A 12,788-nucleotide genomic window follows, 5' to 3' on the forward strand; every position below is an offset into this window, starting at 1 on the left:
AACAGTAAGGCTGATATCAATGAGATAGAATTACAAACAGTGACGCAGTCACTGGATTACATGTCTGAATCATTTATTTGATCCCTCTGTGCATGTGAAAACAATCTGAATCCAGCACGGGAATGACGGCCCCCGCCACTAACTATGAAAACAGTTATATAAAGAGGTAATTACTGAATGTAAATGTACTGAGTGGCTATTGCTGAAAAAATAGTGACCATAAACAGTATGAAAAATGGGGTTTGATTTCTTGAAAATTATAACTGTAAGGTGGTTTAAATATGCTAATTACCCATTACAGTAAACTCATCTAATTTCCTAACTTTCATTCATATTTGCAAAATACTGCTATGTTTTTCTATGTTTGAGAAGTAATTCCTATAAGACTGTCACGAAACAGATGATTACAGAGGGAAATGGCAGGCAGTGACAGGTGAAGACAAAGGTAGAGGATGATGAGGGAGAGAGAAGCGTGGGAGAGAAGATGAGAGAACAACAAGAAAATCATATTCGTCTGCGCTGTATAGAGCCCTCCCTAAAGAATGCATGCATTAAAATAAAGAGACTTTCCCTGAATTAGACAACTGACAAGTCTTATCCAGGCTCAGGGAACACAGTCTGACAGGAACACAGCAAGATCATACAGATGAAAGAACATAGGAAACAATGATGTAACAGCAAAATGTCATATGGTATATTCACAATTTGACCTTTTCCCATATAAATAACCACAAACAAAAATAAATTAGATTTGCTGTAGCTTGGCTGAAACCTGCTTCTGAATACTGTCAATGGTATGTAAAGTATGAGGGGATTTACAAGGAACAAAGACAATTTTCTCACCTCGTAGGAATGCAGTAAAAAGCCTGTTACATACAAGGGAAATTGGTCTTACTGCTGATTTTAATAGATTTCTGATGTTAATGAATCCCCATGGCTCATGTCAGATCAGTGTCGATGGAGTCCACTTTCAGCACATGAGGTTCTCTCTCTCTCTCTCTGCCTCTTTCTCTTCTCATTGACCTAATGACGTCACTGCTGTTAGTTCAACCTTCAGCTAACATGATTTATAAAACCATGCTGTATTTAAAAATAGCATAACCCGTACATTAAAGGTTCCACATGATGTCAAAATTTATAATAATGACAAGCACTGAGGAGACAAGCAGCCCCTACACTGCATTTCAGGGTAATTTTCTGATACATCAGCTAATCAAACAACTCTCCACGCAGCCAGACAGGCCACAGCGGGCCCTGTTATCATGACTGAGCTGTTTGTTTCTTGCAAAGTAGCATTTCGGTCAGGAGAACAGAGGGTTTTCTGTCACTCATTTCAACTTGGTTTGGTAGTTTGGTGACTCACTGTGAAGGTGAGTGTGTCTAATTGATTGAGGAAGAGAAGATGGCAGCCTAAGTATTTATCTCCCTCCAAAGCTTGGCCTAACAATGCAAAAATAATTATCTGGGCCAATTGTGATGAAAGAGACTACTTCATTTTGAGTAAGGAATGAATCTATGTTCTGGCACAGTCACAGAGATGAAGATAAAAGCAAAAACAAGAATACCTTAAGTAAAGAGACAAACAGCTAGGGAGGAATCCCACAACAAAGAAATGCCGAGAGAAAAGAACTAAGAGGATTTCGAGGGGAGGTAAAAGACTTTCAGAATAAAACAAAACATGAGTCAGCTGATATAAAAAAAAGAGTTTGGGCAAGAGAAACATGAACTACAACACACAGCTGAAAGGGGTGAAAGCATTGAAGAAAGAGTGGACAACACGAAGGTACGAGAAATAATTCTGTTGGAGGTAATAAAAACACTGACACAAGATTTGAAAGAGAGACTGAGAGGAGAGTGGAATATCTTGAAAATAAATCACACCAAAACAACATCAGGATATACAAAATCAAGGAAGATACCAATCCTGCCAACATGATACAGTTCTCCCAAAGGAAAAACTTAATGCAACAGCGGCGCTCCATTCAACTGCTGCAAAAAGTCCAGAAACACAGATTAACACAGTATCATAGTGTGTTTTTCACTTGATGAGGCAACAAGTTTTGAAAACTGCGTCAGGGAGGAGGGAATTTGTATATCATGGAGAGCAAATCTAATTTGACCAGGACTGTACAACTAACTCGGGTGATGGAGGACAAAGGGCAAAACATCTATGAAACCCCACAGGAGGCTTAACAGTCACATGGAATCTCTTCAACAGGAGACGACCCAGGGGAGCAGGAAGACAGACTACAGCGTTTGGGATGGAGGAAGGTGAAGTCCTGTGCTCCCACTGGAAAAACTCCAAAGATACAATCCTCTGATTAAGCTACATCCATAGCCTAATACAAAAGAGGTAGGCCACTCAATGATGAAAAGTGAAAATGATAAAGACTGTGCCAGGGGATCGGGAGAGGGAGGGGGGAGAAAATTATAAAGGAGAACTCTTTACATAAGAGGCAGCCTGAGGGATAGAAGAAGAAAAGTGAAGTTAAAAGTGAGAGATGATTTATATGTAATTATGATTGGGATTACTGTTGTCCCTTCTGGTTTCACTGTTATTATTATTATTATTACTATTATGAGTTTTTTTTCTTTATCTAACGACAGTATGATAAGAGAGGATAAACACAGAAAAGGGAATTTAAAGGAGCACTTTTTTGTCAGTTCCTTCCTATTATAATATTATAGCCTATTTGCTGTCTTTTCTCTTCTTTACTTTCTCTCATCCAACTCCTTTTTATTTCTCCTTTTATTGAAAAACCTTCTAAGAATGATATAGTAGGGAGTTTAAAGGGAATCATTCAGTCTCAAATTGAATTTTGGAAGAATTATGCAATTTTGATTAAATGTTAAAAGTAGGATGAAAGAGGACGAGGGAAGGGAGAAGAATGTTTTCACCTAAGTTATATAAAAACTGAGTATCAAAAGATTCTGTAGAAGGTAAAGGATCCTAGAACCCAAATCCAAAAAAGCCATCACAGGGATCTGTGTAGGTCATTGGTTTTTTTCTTTTCTTTTTTGATCTATCTTTTCTTTTTTTTCCCTAGTTTTTATTCTCTTTTGTGTGGAGGTATAGACAAAAAAGAAGTAAAAAATTGGTGAGTACTGTCATGAATAAAAATTGTAGTGAAAGGCTTAAATGGAAAGTATCAATAGATGGAGAAGAGGGTAAAAAATAAATACAAAATTAGTGAAATAACAAGTATTTGCATCATCATGGGGGTAGCTATCCTTATCCAAAACATATCTCATTTAAGGTTGAAAAAAATGTAAAAGACAAAGAAAGGAGATATGTGTTAGTAAAAGGAAATGTAAAGAATAAACCAGTGACGTTTCTGAACATTTATAATCCACCTGGATAAGATTCAGAAGTTATGGTGAAGATGCTGTCTATGCTGGTTACAGAGGCAAGAGGAATAATCATCACAGGAGGAGACTTGAATATGGTTATGAACACAAACGATACACAGAGCAAAGGGAAACATAAATCTGAAAAAACTGTGGTATTGAGACAGAGGTAAAAATAGGATTAGTAGACATTTGGCGAACCTTGAATCCACAAGGAAAAAGATATACATATTACTCTGAAGCACACAAGATATATTCATGACTAGATTTTTTTTTCATTTTTAAAGATGACAATAAGAATAAGGAAATGTGAAACTAGCACAATAAGTCTGGGAGATCATGCTCCAATAATATTAACAATAGTTTTGGAAACAGAAAGAGGGAAAACACTATGGAGAATAAATAATTCCCTGCTTGAAGATAAGGGATTTAGTGATAAAGTTCAACAAGCTATGGGAAGCTACCTCCAGAACAACGGAAATGGAGAAGTAACACCAGTTGTATTGAGGGAAACAGCAAAAGCAATGAGACGTGGAGAGATAATATCATATGCAACCTGGAAAACACAAAAGGAAATAAATACAACAAAAGGAGAGATAGGAAGGTTTCAAAGGGAGCATGAAAATACAGGAGATGAAAATATAAGAGGGGAATTAAAAAATGAGAAATAAATTACATACATTGTTGAATGATGAAAGAGGAAAAAGCTCTCACCTTTATAAGACAAAAATATTATGACAACAGCCAAGAATTGTTAAAGCTTCTGGCATTCAAGTTAAAAAAAGCAAAAAGAATGAGCCATAATGTCTAAGAAAGTAATAACAATGGAGGTAAACAATACTTGAACACATTAAATTAATACAACCAATAACTGTTAAAGACATTTTATTAGCTATACAAAAAAGTAGGAAGGATAAGAGCCCGGGAAGTGACAGATACACAAAACTTTCAAGGAAACTCTAAGTCCAGTTCTGTGCAAATGATTTAATTGGGTTTTGGAAAAAGAAGTATGGCCTCTCACATGAACTCTTCAATTATAACTGTTATACCAAATGAAGGTAAGGACCGCACTAAATGTGGCTCATACAGAACCGCTTCTTTATGAAATGGAGATCAAAAATTGTTGTTACCACAATCATGGCTGATAGACTATTGAAAATAACCTCATATTTTATTATATCTGTATCAAACTGCTTTTATACATGCAGGTTATTGTCAGATAATGTTGGATGTAATCTGAATTTGTTAGATTACTCAATTTCTGGTTACAAATTAAATACTCATAAACCAGAAGCAATGACAATAGGAGAGCCAAATGAAAAGAACTTAACAAAAAATATTACTTTAAATAGGAATGCACTAAATTGAAATACTTGGATTAAGATTCCAAAAAATCCGGAGGAGCTATTTGAAATTAACTATTTAAGATCAGGTTACAGAGGAGCTGAATTGACAGAAATTGTTAAATCTATGCATTGTTGAAAAGATTAAATCTGTTAAAATGACAACATTTCCCAGGTTTTTGTTTTTTGTTCCAAAACCTACCAACTCATACATCACCCAAGTATTTCAAGGAATGGGATAACACCCTCAGAAAAATCATATGTGAAGACCAAAAAACGAGTGTAATTAAAAAACTTAAAGCTGTGGAAACAGTGATCTCATAGCCTTTGGTATCTATCAGGACATAATCAGGTCACCAAATTACTGGTGATGATTGCTAGAGGCACTCAAATACTGACGCTTGCCACCAGCAGGTTCATCTTTCCAATAGCATGCCTATCTGCAACAATTTTAATGAAAATGTTTGTTCGTTCCCTAACTGCCATTTTATCCACATTTGCTGCATTTGCAAAGATGCCCCGGGCATCAGCCGGGCCCCCTCACAGCAGGAGAACTGTTGCAGTTCGAAGAAATCATGAACAATCTTTCCTCCACTCCAATAAATGTTCAAAGTCTAGCAGCAGAGCTATCTCCTCATCCTGATTCTGTTTGTATATCATCTTCTCACTGGTCTTTCTCAGGGGTTTCAGGTCGGGGTTCTCTCACCCCCTACAGTTACTTACTTGGCTAAAAATCTTCAGTCTGCAGTTAAAGAGCCAGAAATAGTTTCTCAGTTGCTAGAGAAAGAGGTTAATAATGGATATGTCATTGGCCCATTTCAGTCACCTCCATTCCCCATGTCTTGCACAAGCCCAACAGGAGTAGCCACAAGGAAATATTCAGGTAAAAAAAGATTTCAATCTAATAGCCTCATCCCACCAGTCCCTCTCTCTCCATTATGCTACTGTTGAAAACGCCATTAAATTAATAAAGTTAACTTGACAAGGTGCTTGGCTTTCCAAAGCAGATATAACTGACGCTTTCAAAATCGTTCCCATACATCCCTCTCAATGGCATCTTTTTGGCATCAGGTGAGAATAAAAATATAATTTTTCAGTGCACCTGACTCTCGGGTGTAGGAGCAGCCCATGTATATTTAACTTATACATGCGTTTCCAATGCTCTTTGCTGGATCGTGTTAAACAGAATCAGGATTCCCTCCATTTTTCATTTGATGGACGATTTTTTTCTGAATGGTCCCCCACATCACAGCTCAGCCTCATCTCTGTCTAAACTGAAACATTGTTTTCAGGCCAAGATACGCGCCTATAGTTCCTTGGCATTACTCTAGATATCATTGAAATGAGAACGTCCTTTCCACTTCATAAATTACAACACATTCATGAGATCACTAAGTCCTTCTGAGCCGTTCAGAACATCCAAAAACAACAGTTGCTCTCCCTCCTCGGCCATCTAAACTTCGCCATGTGTGTCATCCCTCAGGGGCGCTCTTCCATCTCCCACTTATTGGACTTGGCTTCTTCTGTGCCCAATCTGGATGATCTCATCTCTTTAGCTGAAGGGTTCTGCTCCTCGATCTGAGCCTCTGGTCTCATCTGCTTGATCATTGAAATGGCATCACTTTCTTTTGTAATGAGCTGGTGCATTCCTCTGATTCACTGAAGTTTTTCACGGATGCCGCCCACATCCATGGGTTTTGGGGAGTTTTCATTAAGGGCAGTGGTTCGCTAGCCTCTGGCCACCCTCTTTCTCACATTTCAATCCCTCTCCCGTCCTGTATGAGATTTACCCCATTGCTGTAGCATGCTATATCTGGGGCCAGCATTGGAGGGACAAACACATCTCAGTGCTATGTGATAACCAAGCACTTGTTGGCACTTGGTCATCTATCACTCACAACTTCATCATTACAGCCGTCACGAGCCTGGTCATTACAACACATTAGCTGATTCACTCTCCCGTTTTCAATTTTCAGACCTTCCGGAGCATCTGTCCAGAAGCCAGCCCAGTGCCTACTCAAGTTTCCCCTCTTCAATCTCTTACGCTGTACTAAACCAAAGCCCCATGCTTAGATATTTAGAGTTCCATAAATACTATTTGTGCTTTCATCTGCTATTGCATGGATGTTCAGTACATTCGTGGGTTGGTTGCTGGGATTCAATTCAACATTAGATGATATGACCCCTCTTTTCCTAGCTTTCCGGCTATAAAAATTCTGTTAAAAGGCATCTCTAAAGTTTCTCCTCCTGTTCCCAACCATAGACAGCCTATCACTCTTTCTCTTTTGCATAGGATACAATTAGTACTCAGGGATGGTGTTTTTTCTCCATATATTGACGCTTTGCTTATTGGCTTTTTATGCATTTCTTAGAAATGGCAAATGTACTTCTTCTCAGTCGTTCGACCATAATACAGATATTTTCTTTTCTAATCTGGCTTTTCATCCTAGCCACTTTAGTTTATGCCTTAAGCACTCTAAATGTGGAGGTGCTTGCTCCGTAATCGTGGCTCGCACTGATTCCTCTTTTAGCCCTTTCAAATCTATGATAAAATACTTACATATTAGAGCTAACACTAGCCCTCTCTCTCTGTTATTCCTCACCCCAGGAAACCTCCCTGTATCTAAATCCTGGTTTAACTATCATTTAATTCCTCATCAAAAGTAAATTATCCCCACAGCATTATTCAGAGCATTCTTTTAGGATTGGTGCGGCTACTTCTGCTGCTAACCAAGGTATTTTGTCTCCCTCCCTGCAACAACTGGGATGGTGGTCACCCTCTGCTTACACATCCTACGTCAGCACTGTTCTCACAAATCAAAGATCTCTTAAACCTTAATCTGGTAAGTCATGCATAAAACTGGTGGTGGTGTCCCAGTTTATGGGTGTCTCAGCTTCATTGTTTATGACACTGCTGATCACAGTTAGTGTATTCGCACTTCTTACCACATCAAAGACTTTCATATTCTCAGCATATGTGCATGGTAAAGCGCTCTCACGTCGTCATCACATGGCATGTGTATAAAGAGCCCATTGGACTCGTATCACTTTGCTTCCAGTCTATCATGACCACTCACTTTTCTCTTTAATGTGCATGTGCAACAAAAAAAGTCTTCGGGACCTCACGGCACCCACCACATAGTCATAGTGATTGCAAGCTCACTCTTGGTCTATCAGCTCATTTATCATTTATTCGGCATATAACAAGCGCAAACTATTATATCATTAAGATTATATTATTATTGCTATTTCTCTGTCTAATTTTTCCTTTGCATATTTTACTCCAATCCTTTGCTGCCTGGTAAGGTAAGAATCAAAATATATTGTGTTGGTTTGTATGTTCCTCTCAGTTCTCTTTCTTTTCTTCAGGGGATAGCCTATTCTACTCTCGCCTTTATAAATATGATGATATCACTATGGGGTCTAATCGCCAGAGACTTTCTCACTTCATCTTTTATGTATGTTCAATAAAAAAAAAATTTAAAAATTGAAGTCTCTCCTGATTGAATTAATGTTATAGTGGGTGAGCTGCACCTACTTAAAGCGTTTGCGTTGGAAGCGGATGTTGATAGAAAACCATAGAAAGTTAATGTACTGTAGCTTTAGTGGAAGTAGATGGTCTGTCTCTGGCAGCTTGTGACCACTGCTGACTTCGAAACTTGAAATGTACTTTGTTTGCCAGAAAAAACTGCAACTTCAGTGGTCTGTTTATTCAGTGAGCACTGTGTATATACATCAATGTATGTGACTGTGAAAAAATGAAGAACTGTGCTACTCCTAAAAGTTTCCATTTGTTTTGAAAAAGTCAGACTTTTAATCATTATTCAAAAGACTTTTCACACCAATGAAGTGATGTAATAAACAGCAACACCTGTAACAACATAGGTCCCAAGTCACCAGTCGCATTTATGTTTCATTGTCTTCCCTTCACACACACACACACACTCAAATTTTTTTTTCCCGCTCAGGTAATTTGAATAACATCAAAGTTGCTGATTTTGTGCTGACGCAGATCAAGTGCAGTGATCATCGTGCTATTGAAGTGGCAATTTCTGGTTAATTCTTTCCTGTTATCACTTGTTAGGTAATTTTGTGGCTTGCCGTGACATTTCTGAAATTTTACTATATTGAAGGGCCCACACACTACAAAAGACATGCAGGAGCTCTCCATTCTGGCTTCATGAGTTTCAAGAAACATGTTTTTTTAATGCAGTTTTTTTTTCTCCTCTCGTCTAGACCATGTAAAACTTGTCTGCTTGTCTATTTACAGCTCCACCTCTGCAAGTAGAATCCTCTGAAGCCTTCACTGTTGTCTGATCACAGTCCTCACTAAGCTCCAGTGACATGGATGGGAGTAACAGTTTCTTCCCAAACTGCCAGGTCCCCTATTCATTTCTCCCTGTTTCCTCCAGGTCCTTTGACTTTTTGCTGCCAATCCTGTCCTGATCCTTTATCTTTTACCCCACTGCTAATCAGTCTTGAGGAGTTATGTCCATGTACTTGAGAAATCTATCAAGTCCAATATTATTGGCAATAATATAAGCAACATTAGTTAAACTCAATGTTTTCATAGGATTTTTGGTTACATAACATTTTGTGGTTGTATAAATATATTTATGTGCATTTATTTTTTTGTCAATTTATGCTGTTATAGTCATACATTAATATTCTGTGCAAAAACAGCTGCGGTATACAAAACTTATTTTAAGATGATTACAGTTAGTTTCAGGTACACTACTAAGATTTATTTTTCACGTACTGTCTTGTTCAGTAATGCAGGATAAGAAAATCAGTTAATGCCTGAAATGGGTATATACAAAATGTGAGAAATAATATTCTTAATCAACATGTTATAAAGCTTATATTTTTAATCTCTGTAGATCTTTTACATAGCAGACATTTTGACTTGTAGTACAAAAAGCACAGGTGTTATTCATAATGTTAACGATGGCTCTGTTCTATTCAAGTGTCCCAGTAAGACATGACAGAGAGCCAGAATGAGTAATGCCAGGACCATGAAACTGCAGCAGTTAAATGGAATTCAGCCATAATTAGTTTTGTTATTTACACCTGTGCTTTTCCTACTGTGACAAAATTTTGCATTCTTATCACATATTCTATGTGAACATAACACACAAGGAACAGTTTGACATTTTGGGAAATAGGCTTATTCACTTTGAAGATGGAGCCAGCAGGTCATTAGCTTAGTTTAGCATAAAGACTGGAAACAGAGGGAAACAGTTATCCTGTCTCTGTCCACAGGTTTTGTTTTTTTAAGATTGGGTGCTGAAACTATCTCTTGGCCAGGTGCAATGACTTTCAGGAGGCTTGTTGTCACTGTAAGGACATCCAGGAAATCATTGCTGCTTCCTGCTGCTTCCAGTCTTCAAGCTAAGCTAACCAGCTCCATCTCCATAATTAACGCATAGACACGAGAGTTTTCATTATTTATTATTATTTATTTATTTATTCTTCTTCTTATTTAACTCATGCCAAGAAAGAAAATGAGTATATTTCCCAACCATCTGAGCTCCAGTGAGTCTTTTTACCATGAGTTAGATAGAAACATGTCAAACTATTCCTGGCAAGAACATGGCAATAACACTCATGCCAAGAAAGTTAATAAGTGCAACGTCCCCTGGCTAAGAAGTAGTTAGTAGTATAACTGCCCGCAAAACAGCAAATTGTTTTGTTGATTAGTAGGCAGATTCTGCTACCTTTCGACAAGAGTCAGGGTAGCCGTTTCCCCGTGTTTCCAGTCTTTATGCTAAGCTAAGTTAGCTGGCTGTTAGCTTCATTTTCTCCATCCAGAAATGACAGTGATGTCTTCTCATCTCACTCTTGATAAGGAACTGAATAAGCATATTTCCCAAAATGTAACTATCCCTTTACATACTGTATCTTTCTTGTCCACTTAATATGCAAATTTTCAAAGCAGATTTAGGTGCATTCGATATTGGATTATCAGTTTAAGCAGGGTTCACCTGGTTGGTCAGGGAAACAGCAGATGTCCTCTAAGATTTTTTAACAATCACAGTATATTGGTCACAGATACCTCTGCTTAAGCCTGCACTCGGTTTATCCTGCTTGGCTCTTAAGCATCCTCTGACACTGGAACAGCCAGATGCAAGAAATCAAGTGCTCCTTGTGTCTTTTCAAGCATTCGAAATTACTTAGTCACTGCTGTGTCTGTCTGTGTGTGTTTATAAAGGTATTGCAATTCTGTCCCTTCTCTCCAATCTCATCTCATGAATGCACAGCTGGCACAGAAAGGACACACTGATAATGCCCTCCATCCATTATGCATGTGTTTATGAGTCTGCATCCACGATGCTGTAGTTTTATGTGTGTTAAGTATACATATTTAAACACATACAGGTTGGTGGTGGATTTTTCAAGGTAATGGCTCTATTCCCTGCCTGACAGAAATTTAATGTCTTAATAGACAGATTCCATGTGAGAAATAAGTTACTTTAATAGACTTTTTTGTTTCTGCAATCTGGCAGCATGCTCCACAGCTCTGCTGCATGTACATTTCTTAGGAAACACTTAATTATACACAAATAGCAGATTTTTACAATGTTGGGAATCTCATCTTGGTGGTTTTATTGAGCGCTAATTTGTAACTGACATGGTTCAGGTCTACTGCTGTTTCACAATAGCAGCCAAAATTAAAATTTCCACTTGCAGTATTCAACCAGTGAGGTGTCTAAACTTTATTTTATTTTTGTAGTACACTCTTACAAATGTATTGAGCAGCAATATTAAGCCCACAAAAATTGCTAGCATCATATGATTGATTCATTTGTTGTTTCATTTGCTGAGATTTTCTTTCCATTGCCAACCAAATGGGCCTGAAAAGACAAAACCAGGAAGTCTCATATGTCAAAGCTGGTTGTATTTCCTCTTGACTCCAAATAAAGTAGTGTCTCATTCTGTAAATGATACAAAATGAATATTTGAGATAAATCTAAATGCCTTGAGGAAATTGGCATCTACATTTGGTGGTCCACACAGGTGTCGCTGCAGGGGTACTGAAATTGGAAATTTAAGATTTGATTTTCTTCTCTGATTGGATGCACAAACTGTTGAAGTATCTCTCTGTGTGGTTTCTGATTGTTAAAAAAGAACAAATCTTTTGGGTGAAGAAACTGAACTGAATCACTTCTTGAAACGATGCGTTCATTTCTCAGTCAGTTCAGCTGAACGCTCAGTCAGTGGTGAGCAAGCGTGTTTCCTTCGCAGGAATACACTCACTGAGTGAGTGATTCACGTCATTCATTCGCAGCAGGAATGGGGTGTGTTCAACAAAGCAAATACACAGCTGATTCGGGCTGCTAACATTTAGCTGCAATGATTCAGCACCATTGGTCTTGGACTGCAATCCAGATATATGACATCATCTTGACTGATATTATATGCATAGGCTTTACACTGACATTTAACATGTCCGCATGCAGTATGCACACACACACACACACACACACACACACATAATGTTACTGTTTTGAAAAGAGGACAGCTATAAGGATACACTCATTGAATGGAGTGTGTGTAGTTGGCGAGCTGGACTGAACGTTCGGCCATGTTACAGGTCAGTGAGTGGGGCTACGCAGTCGGAACTCCGTTCAAGCACTGAGCGATTCGGTGAATGAATCTTTTGAAAGAATCTTTTTAATGAACTGATTCTAATGATTCAGTACACTGAAAAGTACTGCTTTGCCCATCACTAGTTTCTGGCACAGCTCACACTCTCTCAGAACAAAACTCATTTCTGTGTCAAACTGCTGTCAGAAAATCTTAGTATCCTGCAAAACATATTAATGAAAATATGACAGAAAGAGACATATTTGTATTATTTTGGGATGTATCCCTTTTTTTAAAGTGCCTCTGAAATTGTTTTGGACAAAATTATACACACAAACACAAACACATTCTGTCCATGCCCTTTCCTTCTCCTCCTCCTCACCTTCCTCAGCTACTTCTCTTTCATCTTCTCTTTCTTACTCTCCTTATTTCATTCTTCCACTGCATGGCTTTCCTCTTGATTTATGACTTGTAGCCATGCTCATATGCTCATGTTGTCTTGAGGCGAAA

This window comes from Thunnus thynnus, chromosome 16 (assembly GCF_963924715.1).
Source record: "Thunnus thynnus chromosome 16, fThuThy2.1, whole genome shotgun sequence".
Taxonomy (NCBI): Eukaryota; Metazoa; Chordata; class Actinopteri; order Scombriformes; family Scombridae; genus Thunnus; species Thunnus thynnus.